This window comes from Aythya fuligula, chromosome Z, assembly GCF_009819795.1.
Source record: "Aythya fuligula isolate bAytFul2 chromosome Z, bAytFul2.pri, whole genome shotgun sequence".
NCBI classification, from domain to species: domain Eukaryota; kingdom Metazoa; phylum Chordata; class Aves; order Anseriformes; family Anatidae; genus Aythya; species Aythya fuligula.
This window is the reverse complement of record NC_045593.1, coordinates 73,706,885-73,719,778: the sequence shown is the minus strand read 5'-3', so window position 1 is coordinate 73,719,778 and position 12,894 is coordinate 73,706,885. Positions and strand designations below refer to the sequence as shown.

General features: G+C 45.6%; 1 protein-coding gene across 1 annotated transcript in view; it reads right to left on the bottom strand.

Moving 5' to 3' along the window:
- Positions 1-3,939, bottom strand: part of LPAR1 (lysophosphatidic acid receptor 1) — a 68,037-nt gene extending 64,098 nt beyond the window's left edge. The window contains exon 1 of the mRNA XM_032205714.1: positions 3,880-3,939. The gene's annotated coding sequence lies outside the window, so the exon portion shown is untranslated. The remainder of the gene's footprint in view (positions 1-3,879) is intronic.
- Positions 3,940-12,894: the final 8,955 nt, after the last annotated feature.

Here is a 12,894-nt window from a genome sequence, read left to right as displayed (position 1 = left end):
GCAACCTTTCAGCCAAGCAATGACCGAGGTTTTGCAAACCAGGTATGCTTCTCATCTGCTTGGGAAGAGTGACAGGACGTCAAAAAACAGCATTGGGTGAAAGCAATAAGGTCTTGATATACATTGACAGACCATTCTCAGAATTCTCCTCTAGCTTATTGAAAATCAAAATAAGGCAGCAGACTTGCTTCAGATGTTCAATTTCCTTCAGAACAGCAGTGAAAGAGCAGGAATGTAGCTACGACTTGCTTTAGATCAATTGAGCTTGGAAGACAAATGAAGAAAACCAAAATTCAAGTCCCCTGAAATCTAAACAGAAGAGCATCTCTTCTTCCCTGGACAGAGCTTTCCTCTGCCCTGGGAATAATTTCATAGTTCTGTCAGAGTGACACATTAGCCTTGGGTCAGATCCAAAGCCGTTCAATCTTGACACAGATTCATCATTGACATCAATGGGTCATTGATGAAGTTTACTATGAAAAAGCAGACAAAAAGAGAAATGTTTAAGTTCAGTCCAAAAGGGGCACCACTGAGACATGTCACCTTTCTGCAGTATCACCTGGAAAAGCAAAATTACGCATGTATAATCACTACCATTTCAAGCCATCACCACCGTGAGTCACTCATGATTAGGTTTTTCTGGAGAGCAGTGGGCAGTGTTCTCACCTCATATTATCATTAAACTGTAAGAACCCAAATGGGTACCTCACCTGAAGGGGAAGCAAACTTAAAGGAAAGGAGATTAAAAAAAAGAGTGCAAATAGTTTTTTTTCATCTGTTACAGCTGCCTTTTGATAACTCCCGCAATTTTGTTTTGTCTTTTTTCAACCGCTCTGTTTACTTTTTGAAGTCAGTCTGTTCATTTCCTTTTCTTTTTCTACTAGTAAAATGCCAAAAAAAAAAAAAAAAAAAAGGAAAAATGAATATAACCCACTGTGAAGGAAGACTCAGTGAAATAACAGATTACATACAAATAACTAAATCACAAATAACTAAAGATGCTGCATGGATCAAATATTGTTTGTTCTATCCTCCTTCCAGTAAAACAGCTTCTTTTTGCTAGCACTGTTTGTAGTTAGAAGTCATTCATCTAGATGGATATAAACTAACTGTAAGTGTCCCTTAAATTGCACACACCTTTTATTTATCTATTTATTTATTTATTTATTTATTTTCTGTGGGGGAGGGAGATCTCCCATGAATATATCAAATTTCAAATTGTTTTTGGAAATGATAAGGAAAACAGTCTGACAGTACCCCCTGTTCCCACTCCCCAGTTCTGGGTGTCCTTGGACCATCACCAATACCGTGAAAAGCAATTACAAAGAGTTCCTCATCCAGCAACAGAACTACCTCAGGATTTTGGCAGAGCCTGCTTTCACCTGAGGCCATACAATAAAGCAGCCATCCACACAGCAATGACACTGTGCTAGTGTTCAGTGAGTGTTGGCAGGTCACCACCTAGAGGTGCTCAAAGCCAGCTCTTCAGATACCCGACGGAGGCTGCTTACCTCTAGGAGCCAACAATCAAAGCTGCTGTATACCCAAAGGTAGGATGGTGGTGGTCCCCCTGTGACAAAAGATAGTTGGCAGGAATTCTCACCATTCAGTTTAAACCCTTGAATGCTGGACAAGGCAAGGTTAGAACGGAGAGGCTACAGAGAAACCATTAATTATTCATTCAAGCATTATTAATGGCCTGTCATAGAGATGTAAAAGCTAACCCTATATAACTTCTACCTAAGCTTCAGCTACAGGGCAAAACGCTTCCTTCAACACCCCTGGGCTCCCCACATAGTTTCACTGTGACTCTTACCAGGGGACCAACTTAAAGACTATTTTTTACTTCATCCCATTTCTTTGTAGTGAAGAAATTGTATTTTAGGTAAGAACACATTCTTCCAGAGCTACTGTTGAAAGCCATGTGGCCTTAAGTGTCCTTGCTCACAGCGACAGGATGGCCTGTTACTCACACGCTAGGTTCACATATTAAAGCTGGGTACACAGTCTAGTTTCGCACTGCACACGTGTTTTGTCTCAAAAGCTGTTTAATCATTCCATCCTCAATATTTGTTTTGAAGAGAGGGAAAGAAAGCAGACACCAGTCAGTATTTTTCCCACTCCATCCAGCACAATTACAGATAACTTCCCAGAACAAGGTTTACTGCGGCAGCCAAGGGTCTAACCAGTGCAACCTGCAATAGGGAGTGATAAGAGCAGCACCACGCCGAGCACAGAACAGCTTCCCAGTATTCCTAAATAACATTTCCTCAGTTATTTGCAGCTGAAACTAATTTGCAGACAGAACAACCACAGTGTATGTACAATTGCATAGGATGGGACAATGTCAAACTATTCTGGAGAAGGGCAACACCTGATTTTTAGTAGTTAATAATTAATAAAAGCAACAACAAAAGAGAGGTGTATCAAAAATTTTTTTCTAAGTCAGAGCGTGTATCATTTAAGGAGAAATGCACAACATGCCTAGAGCCAGTATTGGCAAGCTGCAGGAGAGAAGTTCAGTTACGCCTATGCAGACAGTGCTGCTTCAGCCCATGGCTGGAATTGCCAGAACATATTGTTTTAATACTACACTATACCCATCCTAACACAGGAGTAACGAGGCTGCATGGCACGCAGTCCTGGCTGCCAAATTGAAACATGAGTCTCAGACCTGAGGGTGACTCATTTCAGACCAAATGGTACGGCGCACCAAACTGGACCTAGCATGCAAGAGCCTTTCTTTGAAAAGATACAGGAGCAAAAGTTTGTTAGAGCCAGCGGCTGCAGCCACCCCACTTCCCTGACCCTTTGGGAGTGCAGGATGACTATAGAGGCTCTTGCAAGTTAGTTTGCCTCGGATTTTCCAAAACAAACAAACAAACAAAAAAAAAAAAAAACAAGGAGAAAGTGAGGATTAGAGCAGCTTCTAATTTATTCATGGACACTCAGCTGCAAGAGAAATCAGAGAGGTGTGAGCTTGTTTCAACGAGAGCTTCACGAGACAAAAAATGTTTACATATTCCAACATTTTTTTTTTTCTGCTAAAGAGCTGTACAGAAGACTTTTCATGCACTTTCACAGGAAGAAGGTTTTTCAGGTTTTCCCACTGCGGAGCTATCTGAAAAGAACATGCAGAAAAGAGCGAGAGGAACAAAGCTGGTCCCTCTGGTTCCACCTCCCTCTTCTCACTTTAGTTTGCTAACGGCTTTTGTCCTAAAGCTTCCCTCCCGCTCTCCACCCTCCCAGCCTTTCTCCTCTACTCCCTACCCTTGTGCTTGTCATTCATCCCCTGCCCATCCCGCACCTTTGCCAGCACCACGGACACAGGAGTGCAGCTTCTGCCTGACTTCAGCGGGCTCATCGTCCGAAGTGAAGAAGTCAGGAGAGAAAGGTGGCAACCATTTTTTTTTTTTTTTTTTTTTTTTTTTTAACGCTGGGACTCTTTCCACTGCCTCAACTTGGTATAACTAAACCCAAAGCGGCTTCACGGGAAAAAAAAAAAAAAAAAAAAAAAAAGAATAAAATAAAATAAGAAGAAAATGTGGACAGGCTCTAAGTCATCGAACAATAGCAGCACTGTTAGCGACCCTTAATCAAACAAGTGTCCATTCCTTACTCCAGGCCAACCTCGCAGGCGCTAGCCCGGCAGAAGCAGCGGTCCGACCCAGTACGGACAGCCCTTGAAGCCCACTCCCCACTGGCGCACCTCCTCCTCCTCCTCCTCCTCGCACCGCACCGGGCATCACCGCACACCCACGGGACTTCAAAACCACTTTCAGAAACCGGGAACCCGGCAGGGAAAAGGGGCAACAGCGGGCTCGGAGACCCGGGGGAGAGGCGAGCCGGGCATCCCTCCAGGGTCCGGGGGGCGCTTACCTGCGGGGGCTGCGCGGGGCTCCGCGGGCGCGGATGGAGGGAGCGCGGCTCCGCCGCCGCCGCCGGCGCGCAGGGAGGGAGGAGGAGGAGGAGGAGGAGGAGGCGAGGAGGAGGAGGAGGAGGAGAGGAGGAGGAGGAGGGACGGGGAGGGACGGGACGGGCTCCCTCCTCCCCCGCTCCGCCCGCCTCGCCGGGCGGGGGCCAGGTGCGCCCCCGCAGCCCCCCGCCGGTCCCCGCACGGTGCCGGGGAAGGAGAGGACCGACTGCAATCTTTTTTTTTTTTTTTTTTTTTTTTTTTTTTTTTTCTTTTTTCGGGGAAAAAGCAACTTTGAAGCGGTACGCAGCTGGAGCGACAGAGTTGCTGCCTCTGCGAAAGCGCCCGGACCTCCGGGAGATGTCGGCGGCAGGAGTTTGCAGGGATCGGTCCGTAGGTTCACCAAACGCCAGCAGCTGGGAGGGGGCAGGGTTGCACAGCGGGTGCTTTGTCCAGGCTTAGAGGAGTTATTTCATTATAGAAAAACAGGTTCAAATGACTTTTTTTTTTTTTCTTTTTTTTTTTTTTTTCGCCGCGAGTTTTGTTGTCCGGCGACATCCGATTTAGTTGGATTGCAGTAGCATCTAGAGGCCGCTTCTGCATGTGCACGCATCTGGTGCAAAGTTTCAGTGCCTAGTGGCTGACATGGCTAGGTGTTTCTACATGCTTGTAGAGAGATTTTTGGAGAGATTACTTACAGCTAAACACGGCGGCAGTGCCTGCAGCAGTACAAAAGCCTATAATGAAAGAAAAGACCAAGCCCATTTAAAGCACTCTTTTCTTCTGTTTCTCAAGGAACCAGAAACCAGCAGAGGTAGCTATCCTGAAGGCAGATCTTTGTTTGTGCATCATCAACACAGTGATGACACTGGCCTCAGCAGTCACTGACAGGTATTGGGTGTCAGCATGACCAGATTTCTTGTTGTCATGGCTGGCTGGGAGCTCTTTCCCTTTAGGAAAGAGTTGAATGCATTTTTGTGCATCAACAATGGGTATGTCTGTGTATGCGTGTGTGTTTCACGAAGACAGATGTTTACGCCCCACAAAATCCTGGACTTTATTCTGTGCTCAGCACTGTGCTTTAGCACAGAGATTGGTATTCAACATGCTCAAAGGACTTGTAAAGTATTCAGCAAGCCATTGACTTGGCAAAATGTTTGGTTTCTTCTGTGCTCAAAGCAAGTTATTGAATGATTGCAGATGAGGCCATGATGGATGTTCTGTCACAAGCCGTAATACCTGGTTTAGCACCCATACACTAAGAACCAGGACAGTTCTTGTTAGCTTCCTGTCTATGCACAGGCTGCATCCAGTCTGAACAACTGCACACTTAAAACATACAGCTAAATCAGACAGGTGTCCTGCCCTTAGGGCAGAATTGGAGTCATCTGCATGACCTACTGTTTGAAAAGCGGATCTTCAGAGAGTAAAAGTGATTCCTCCAGTTCTGTAGCAATATGCTTTCCATAAGTAGCTTCATTGGAGAAAGGATTTTCCTTGGCTTTTTGGGACAGGAACTGCCTGCACATGTCCACAGTTCCTGTCCTGTGCTCATTCGGTTGCCCCGATGCCCCTACAACAACCAAGATTAATGCAAATTATCAAAGCTTCAAGCAAGGAATAACCTGATAGGGCTCTCATGTCAGTGGTGAGACCTACCACCCTGAGCATGCAGGAGCATGTTTCGCTGGGATGGTGCAGGTAGGAAGGCATTTTGTAGGAAGAGCTACTGCATCTGTGAATTGGGAATTGCCAGCACTTAACTCCATAAAAAGAGTGTCTCACCTAGGATGGTTACAGTATGGCTTTGGTAGTCAAGACCTTCTCGGCAGTGACTCGAGTTACTGATGCCTGAAGGAAAACAGCAGTCTTTGCTGTGCTTGTAGGAAAATGCTGCTCTATGCATGAGATGGAATTATGTGATGGCAAAATGATGACATACATTTAAAAAAATAATAAGAAAAAAAATCATTTTTTAATCCATAGAAGTGGTGAAATTATATACTTTAAGCAGAAATAGCTCTGCAGTTCCTTTGATTTCTGTTAGTAGCTTCAGACATCCCTGAAACAGTGACTTGTTATTTTTGAAGGGCTAACATGATTAATTAAATCTCAGTCCTCCATTCTTTCTCTGACTAGAAAATATAGGGGAACTTCAGTAAGCTTAGAAACAGGCAAATATTGAAGGTCCAGGGAAGATCACATGGTCCAGCAGAGTTTAATGAATGTAACTTCTATGAGACTTGGCTATGCTGCTCTGCAGTCTGTAACGTGTTTCTGTAATCACATACAGATGTACTGAATCACATTAGATAGGGAAGTAGTTTTCACATCCTTCAGTCTGGAAAAAGCGTCTGTTTCCAGAACAAACCACATAAGTTCCATGTGCTTGGTTTTGTGAATCGATTCAAATCATAAATATGCTTAGCATGTACACACATTGATATATTTACATTTAATTCTCAGTGTTCATACAGTTTGAGCTGAGTGTCTGCAAGATTACTCATGCAGTTCCAGAAAAGTTAGACATCTCATTCCTCTTCAGTCTGGGCCTGGAAAGTACCTCTCGTGTTTTTAATTAAAAAATAAAAATTCAGGGAATTTACAGTTAAGATGTCTCTTCACTCTGGCACTTCTCTGTGCAGTGTACTGCGGAGTTCTTTTAATGACAGATATTTCATTTCAGATTGGGAATGTGTTGTATCTTTTAGCGCAGTGGGTGTTTTGAAGGAAGTATTAGATGAGAAGGCAATTAGTATCTTAGTGAATAAAAAAATGGTAAACATCGCTGTCTCTGAGGTAGGAATGACTGGAGAACTTGAAAAATATTTTCAACATAGACTTTCTATTGATCAGATGAAATGGTCTTATAAGTAAGCAGCTTTTAAAAATGTTCCAGTTTCCGAAAATACTGCAGTCCATAGTGCATTGCTGAAGCATGTGTTATGTTATGAAGAGCAGCGACAGCAATGCAGGCAGAAGAAAGTTCTCTCTAGAGTTTGAAGTTTTACTTATTGGTTATATCTGTAATACCAGAACCCCAGTGCTAACATTGTTCAAACATATCTGTTTGGAGCAGGGTGCAGAGAAGTTTGAACAAATAACATTATCCCACAGCTGGAAGGTGTGCTGCTCTCCTGAGCACCTTCAGATGGATTAAAAGTCATGCAGAAAACAAACAGCACTATCCCCAAAGCTGCAGAATCTTTGTGTCATTGTAGTTCTGCCCTGGTTCAATCTCATCCAGCCTCCTGCTATGTACTTAGGGATGTTGCGTGCAGCATCCTATGAGCCATGGACTCTGAAACCTGGAGAGCTCTCAAGTCAAAGAGCTACTTTTTCCACACAAATTCTCTCTCTCACTGGCTCATGCTGCTCAGCCTAGAGCTCGTCCTGGTTCTCCTGCACCATAGCTGGTTACTGGAAGGCTAATATGACTCTACCATGCTTGGAAGTCCGGCCTTTCCTTTGAGAAAATACTTTCAGCCCATGCCCATCCTGGATGGTCGTGCTGTACCATCTCCATGACAAGATTTGGGCCACGTCAGGATGTTTGGAGCAGCCTTGTGCCAGACAGCAGAGCAGCATCTGTCTGAACTGAGCCTGTGGGGGCTACCCACAGGCAGCAGCTCTTCAGGACCTGCTCCCACACGGCTCCGTCCCACGGGGTCCATCCATCCCCCAGGAGCAAACTGTTCCAGCACGGGTCCCCCATGGGTGGGTGACAGCTCCCCCCAGACCCCCTGCTCCTGCGTGGGCTCCTCTCCACGGGCTGCAGCTCCGGCCTGGGGCCTGCTCCTGCGGGGGCTCTCCATGGGCCGCAGCCTCCTCCAGGCCACATCCACCTGCTCCACTGGGGGCTCCTCCACCCATGGGGGGGCTGCAGCGTGGAGATCTGCTCCATGTGGGACCCATGGGTGCAGGGGGACAGCCTGCTCCACCAGGGGCCTCTCCCTGCACAGCCCTCAGGGGAACTGCTGCTGCCTGCCTGCAGCACCTCCTGCCCTCCTGCTGCACTGCCCGTGGGGGCTGCAGGGCTGGCTCTCACCCCTCTCTCCCAGCTGCTGTTGCCCAGAACTTCTTTCCCCCCCTTAACTGTGCTCTCCCAGAGGTCCATCCAACGTCATTCATGGCTCAGCTCTGGCCAGTGGTGGGTCCCTTTTGGAGCAGCTGGAGCTGGCTCTGCTCTGACATGGGGCAGCTGCTGGGCACTGCTCACAGAGGCCACCCCTGCAGCCCCATGCTACCAAAACCTTGCCACATAAACCCAATACAGATGATTGCGCTGGGGTTTGTAAGACGCTTTGAGAAAGTTATTGTCAGATATGTAAAGAAGCTCAACATGTTACCAAATAATCCGATGGTAACTTGCATAGGACCATAATCCTTAGCATTGCAGCTAATAATCTTTTGAGCCACATGGCATCAAGTACTGGAGTGCGCAAGATCCAGTGGCTGTGTGGAGTGTGGGATGCTGGCTTTGTTGGGGCCAAGGTGGCTGCCATTGCTGAAGAGCCCAATGTGGCATCTGCCCTTCTTGGCTGCAGGTGTAACCAGCCTGTTGTCACTGCCCCTGTTTTGGGGAGGATGTGCATTTATACAAGATGCCGAATAGCCCATGTAGCTGCCAGGACACTGAAACCCTATTAACATTTTGTTAATTTTACTAGGAATGTTGGGTTTCGGGGCAGCTGTAAGGTGACTGTTGCTTTCAATTTGTCTCTTGGTCAAGCACAGGGCCCCGGTCTGCCATGGAAGGACTGAAATTGTCTTTTTTTGTGAGGATGCAAGGAGACAGCCAAGAACTTTAGCTTTAGCAAGTGCAGCAGGATCCAGAGGGTTGCACTGCTTTGACACCCCTACTGCAGCCGCTTCTTTGTCTGCAGCTGTGAGATGCAGATGATGGAGAGTTTTTCCTCATGGACATCCTTAGCTAACACAGGCAGCATCCAGAATGCGTGATTTATCCCCCTGTGCCCTTTCACCAGGAACTGAATGATATTTTGCTGCTAGTAAGCTGAACACTGTACTCCTAATAAAACAGTGGGTTAATAAAAAATGCTTGGAATAGTCTGATGGATGTCTCTGTACTGTATATAACCTTGTGCATCAGTTTGGTCTGCTTAAATGTCAGATCTCTGAAGAGCTGCTGAAGGTTTCATTTGAAAAAGTTAAATAATGACAAATGAGAAAATCAGTCCTACATTAGAATTGCTTTCATTTGGAGCGACGGTATTTATAATCAGTGCTATTATTTTCACTTGAAATACAGTTTGCCTCTTCTCTTTCTTCCAGAGCTTTGGCACCAAGAACCACTAAAAGTTTTCCAAAAGATGCTGTGCCGACAGGGAGATTGGGAACACACATTCCCAAAGGAGATGTGGCTTAGGATTGAAGCAGTAGCTGAACAAAATAAATGAATGAATAAATAAGATCACTTCCCCTTCCCGCCTCCCCCCCCCCTAAAAAAAAAAAAAAAAAAAAAAAAAAAACCACACACAAAAAAAAAAAAACAAAAAACACACAAAAAACAAAACACAGCAAACAAACAAACAAAAACACAGGACCACAGGACAAGGACAGAATCTGTAATATTAGCTGAACTGTAAAGAATTTGGATATATTCAGTTAATGAAAGTTCTTGCTTGAAGGTAAGATTGGGTCATTTATGTCTGTGCAATAGCAGCCCCAGCACAGAACATATGAATGCCAGATGGCTGGAACTGTTCCATTAATGAACTGATGCTTTCATTGTTCTGAATTTGATTTTGTAGCTTTTTGCTTATAATGACTTGACTGCACCATTAAAAACCTTCAATAACCTCCCGATAAATTATTCAGTCCTCAGAACGCAAAAGAGGAGATGCCTCAGCCTCCACTTTCCACTGAGCTTAAATGGGACCTGCAGGTGTGCAACACCTCTGGCAGTCAGGCTGATGAACACATTTCATTCTGTTTTCTTAGTACTGCCATTTAAATAATGTATGCAGGACCCACGCACAATATATTCTTCCAAGGCATGGGCAAATTCATTCCAGGTGACTCTCTGTTACAGTCAAGGGGGTTACCCGGTGATGAATATCGAGGACAAAAAAAAAAAAAATAATAATGGGTGTACGTATAGGGAGAAATTCCTTCCAGATACATGAAAATGCAGGAATGATGTCAGGTTCTGGGAGACACACTCTTCCCCTAGAGCACACACCCCCTTCATTAAATAACATTCCTATTACAGTAATTTACCCAGTCTCCAGGATTTAATTAATGACCAGTCTAGGAGCTCACTACTTGGGTGTGTTACCACAGGCACATTCCTTTTTTTCTGGCTTAAACCTCCACTGTAAACTCACTCGCAGCTCCAACACTCAACTCTACACTAGATGCAGCTCATCACAGCTCTGAAGCCACCTGCTCTCACAGACAGGACTCCTGTAGTTAGGTCTGAAGCATTATCTCTGTCCTCTGCAGCTCACCTGTGGGCCCCATGTCTGAATAGACCTTATGGACAGGAGCTTTTGGGACGCTGGAGAGGCTGCAATTCCTACTGCCACCGGTAAAGCCAGCTGTCTCATTTCTTTTTCTTTTACTCCCATGTCAGCACTTTGAAGGTTGTAGTTATCAAGCAAGCTAAAATTATAGTAAAATGAAATGAAAAAAAAAAAATACACGGGAAGAAAGAGGGAAAGATGTCTTTCTGTGTAGAGCAGTGTGGATGCAGACAGCTCAGAAGACCCAGTCTCTGCTTTTTTTCTGTTCCCAAGAGCCACCTGTGCCCCCCTTTTTCCTAATTCCCACTGAGGCTTTCAGGGACTAGTTCTGATGCAGCTTTTTGGGGCAGTATCACAGTGAGAAAGAAGGTGGCTGAGGGATCTTTTGGTGTCTGCTCTCCTCAGCTCCCTGTTTGGTGCATGAGCACAGGAGTAAAAAGCAGGCTGGGATGGGAGAGGCAGTGACACCAGGTGACAGCAGTGACAGCAGAGCCAGCAGCCCTCTATGTGGTTTGCTTTTCCTACACTTCAGAGTTGCTTCTCAGGGATGCTGAAGGCAGGGGCTGCAGTACTGCTGACCTCCAGCCTCAAAACCAAGCTGTAAAATGGGATTCACCCCACCATCTCATTCTACCTGGATACTATGGGGTATCTGAGATGTGGCACAGAAGCAGAGGGTGCACACATGGAGGTCTTTCTGGAACAGCGGGCTAGGACACTCTGGGGCACCTCAGATGGAAAGGACATGTGGGTTTGGATCCAGCTCCCTCCTAAGGGAGAGTGAGGAGAGCCACTGTGGTGGGGACATCTCAAGTCTTTTCCCACCACCCTGGGAGCAAAGCCCATGTAACCCAGAAACACACATTGCACCCTTACATCTGCTCTGCCTGCTGATGGTGAGAGATGAGGGCCACCACTCTGCCTTCCCACCAGCCCAACCCTGCACACTCAGTGAAATGCCCCCTCTCTGCCTCACCCATCGCAGAGGGAAGACTTTGGGCCAGACCAGCCTTTTTAGTTAATAATTGAAGGCCTGAGTGCCTGCTGCAATCTGGTCATTTAGGGCTGAATCACTGCTTGTGTTTACAAACCCACACATAATATTTGCAGCGTTTGTTTGCAAATGTTCCTGTCATTCCTTTGTGTCGCCTTTGTAGGGCAGGCAGAGTAAGGGCAATGATGAAAAGCAAGTATAAAGTACTTGTTTAATGCCAGTAGGTTAGGGGAACAGACCCCTTGACTTCATCGACTAAAGACATTTTAAGCCTGAAAAAAGTCTGGCCCTATATTTTTAAGAGATGATCCCACCTTCCCTGATGCCACTTTTGCTTTACTGAGCAGCTGCCAGAAGTTTGCTGGCTTGGACTGTGGTTTTAGAAGACATCTGGATGTCCAGTTCTCCGTTATGTTAGTAGGAAGAAGGTGTCCAAAGCACAGAGGAAGTTTTGGTAATTTCTATGGTAATTCATTGGAGACATTGTCAGCCTGTGACCTCCTCAGCCCCGAGAGAAACCAGAAATAGCTCCAGTTCAGGCTTTTGAGTTGTGCCATGAAACGGGTGTGAGGCCACATCACTTTTTGATGTTTAGGTTTGGTTTCAGGAGCAGGCAGGTTTTCAGTTCCCAGGCAAAGCAGAGCGGAGAGTTGCCCCAGCAGAGGCAGGAAGGAGACACAGGGCAACACAGAACTCCGAGGGGGACTGGAGAAGAGCCCATGCTGGAACTGTGGAGTAAGGAATGAGAAGACCAAAGCCAAGGAATCCCAACACACCTGCCCCAGTGCCTGTGCAACCCCATGCCGCACCAAGGGAGGAGATGTGTCAGGAGCAAAACTGAAATGTCTCTCTAAGAGTTTGTTTAATTTTATTTCTCAACACTGGAATAAGTAATTAGAAGCTTGTTAATTGGGAATAATTTCCTGACATAATATATATATTTTTTTCCCTCCATGACAGAAAGGAGCAAAAAAAAGCCCACCTTTACTGCTTGGTAAGGCAGAAGAACATTGGTTGAAGGTTCCTACAGTTTTGCTGATGAAAGTAATGGATGTCAGGTTGGACAGGACCAGAAATACCTGAATCCAAGGCCTTGCTGTACCATAGTATAAGATCTTCAAGCCAAGGGTATGTAGATTTTATTATTATTATACTTATTTTTTTTGACAAACATGCTTTATCAGTCACCAATTGTGTACACAAAGGATGAGTAGGCAAGGGAACATCTGTGACGGGTATTGTACTGGAGGGCAGACTAAGTGAGTTTTCAGATACATACAGTGAATGAAAAGGGCCAGCCTAACTCTGCACAAGCCTGGGCAAGAAACATCCTCACTTCCAGAAAGCAATAACTGTATTAAATGGAAGGGGAAAACGTGTGCTGCATTACAGGAGCAAGGCACTGACCTTTCCAGGGGTTAACAGGCAATGCACGGAGTGGAGATTTTTTGTTCATTAAGAGGAAATATGAGAGTGTAATTAGAAACAGGCTGTGCTGT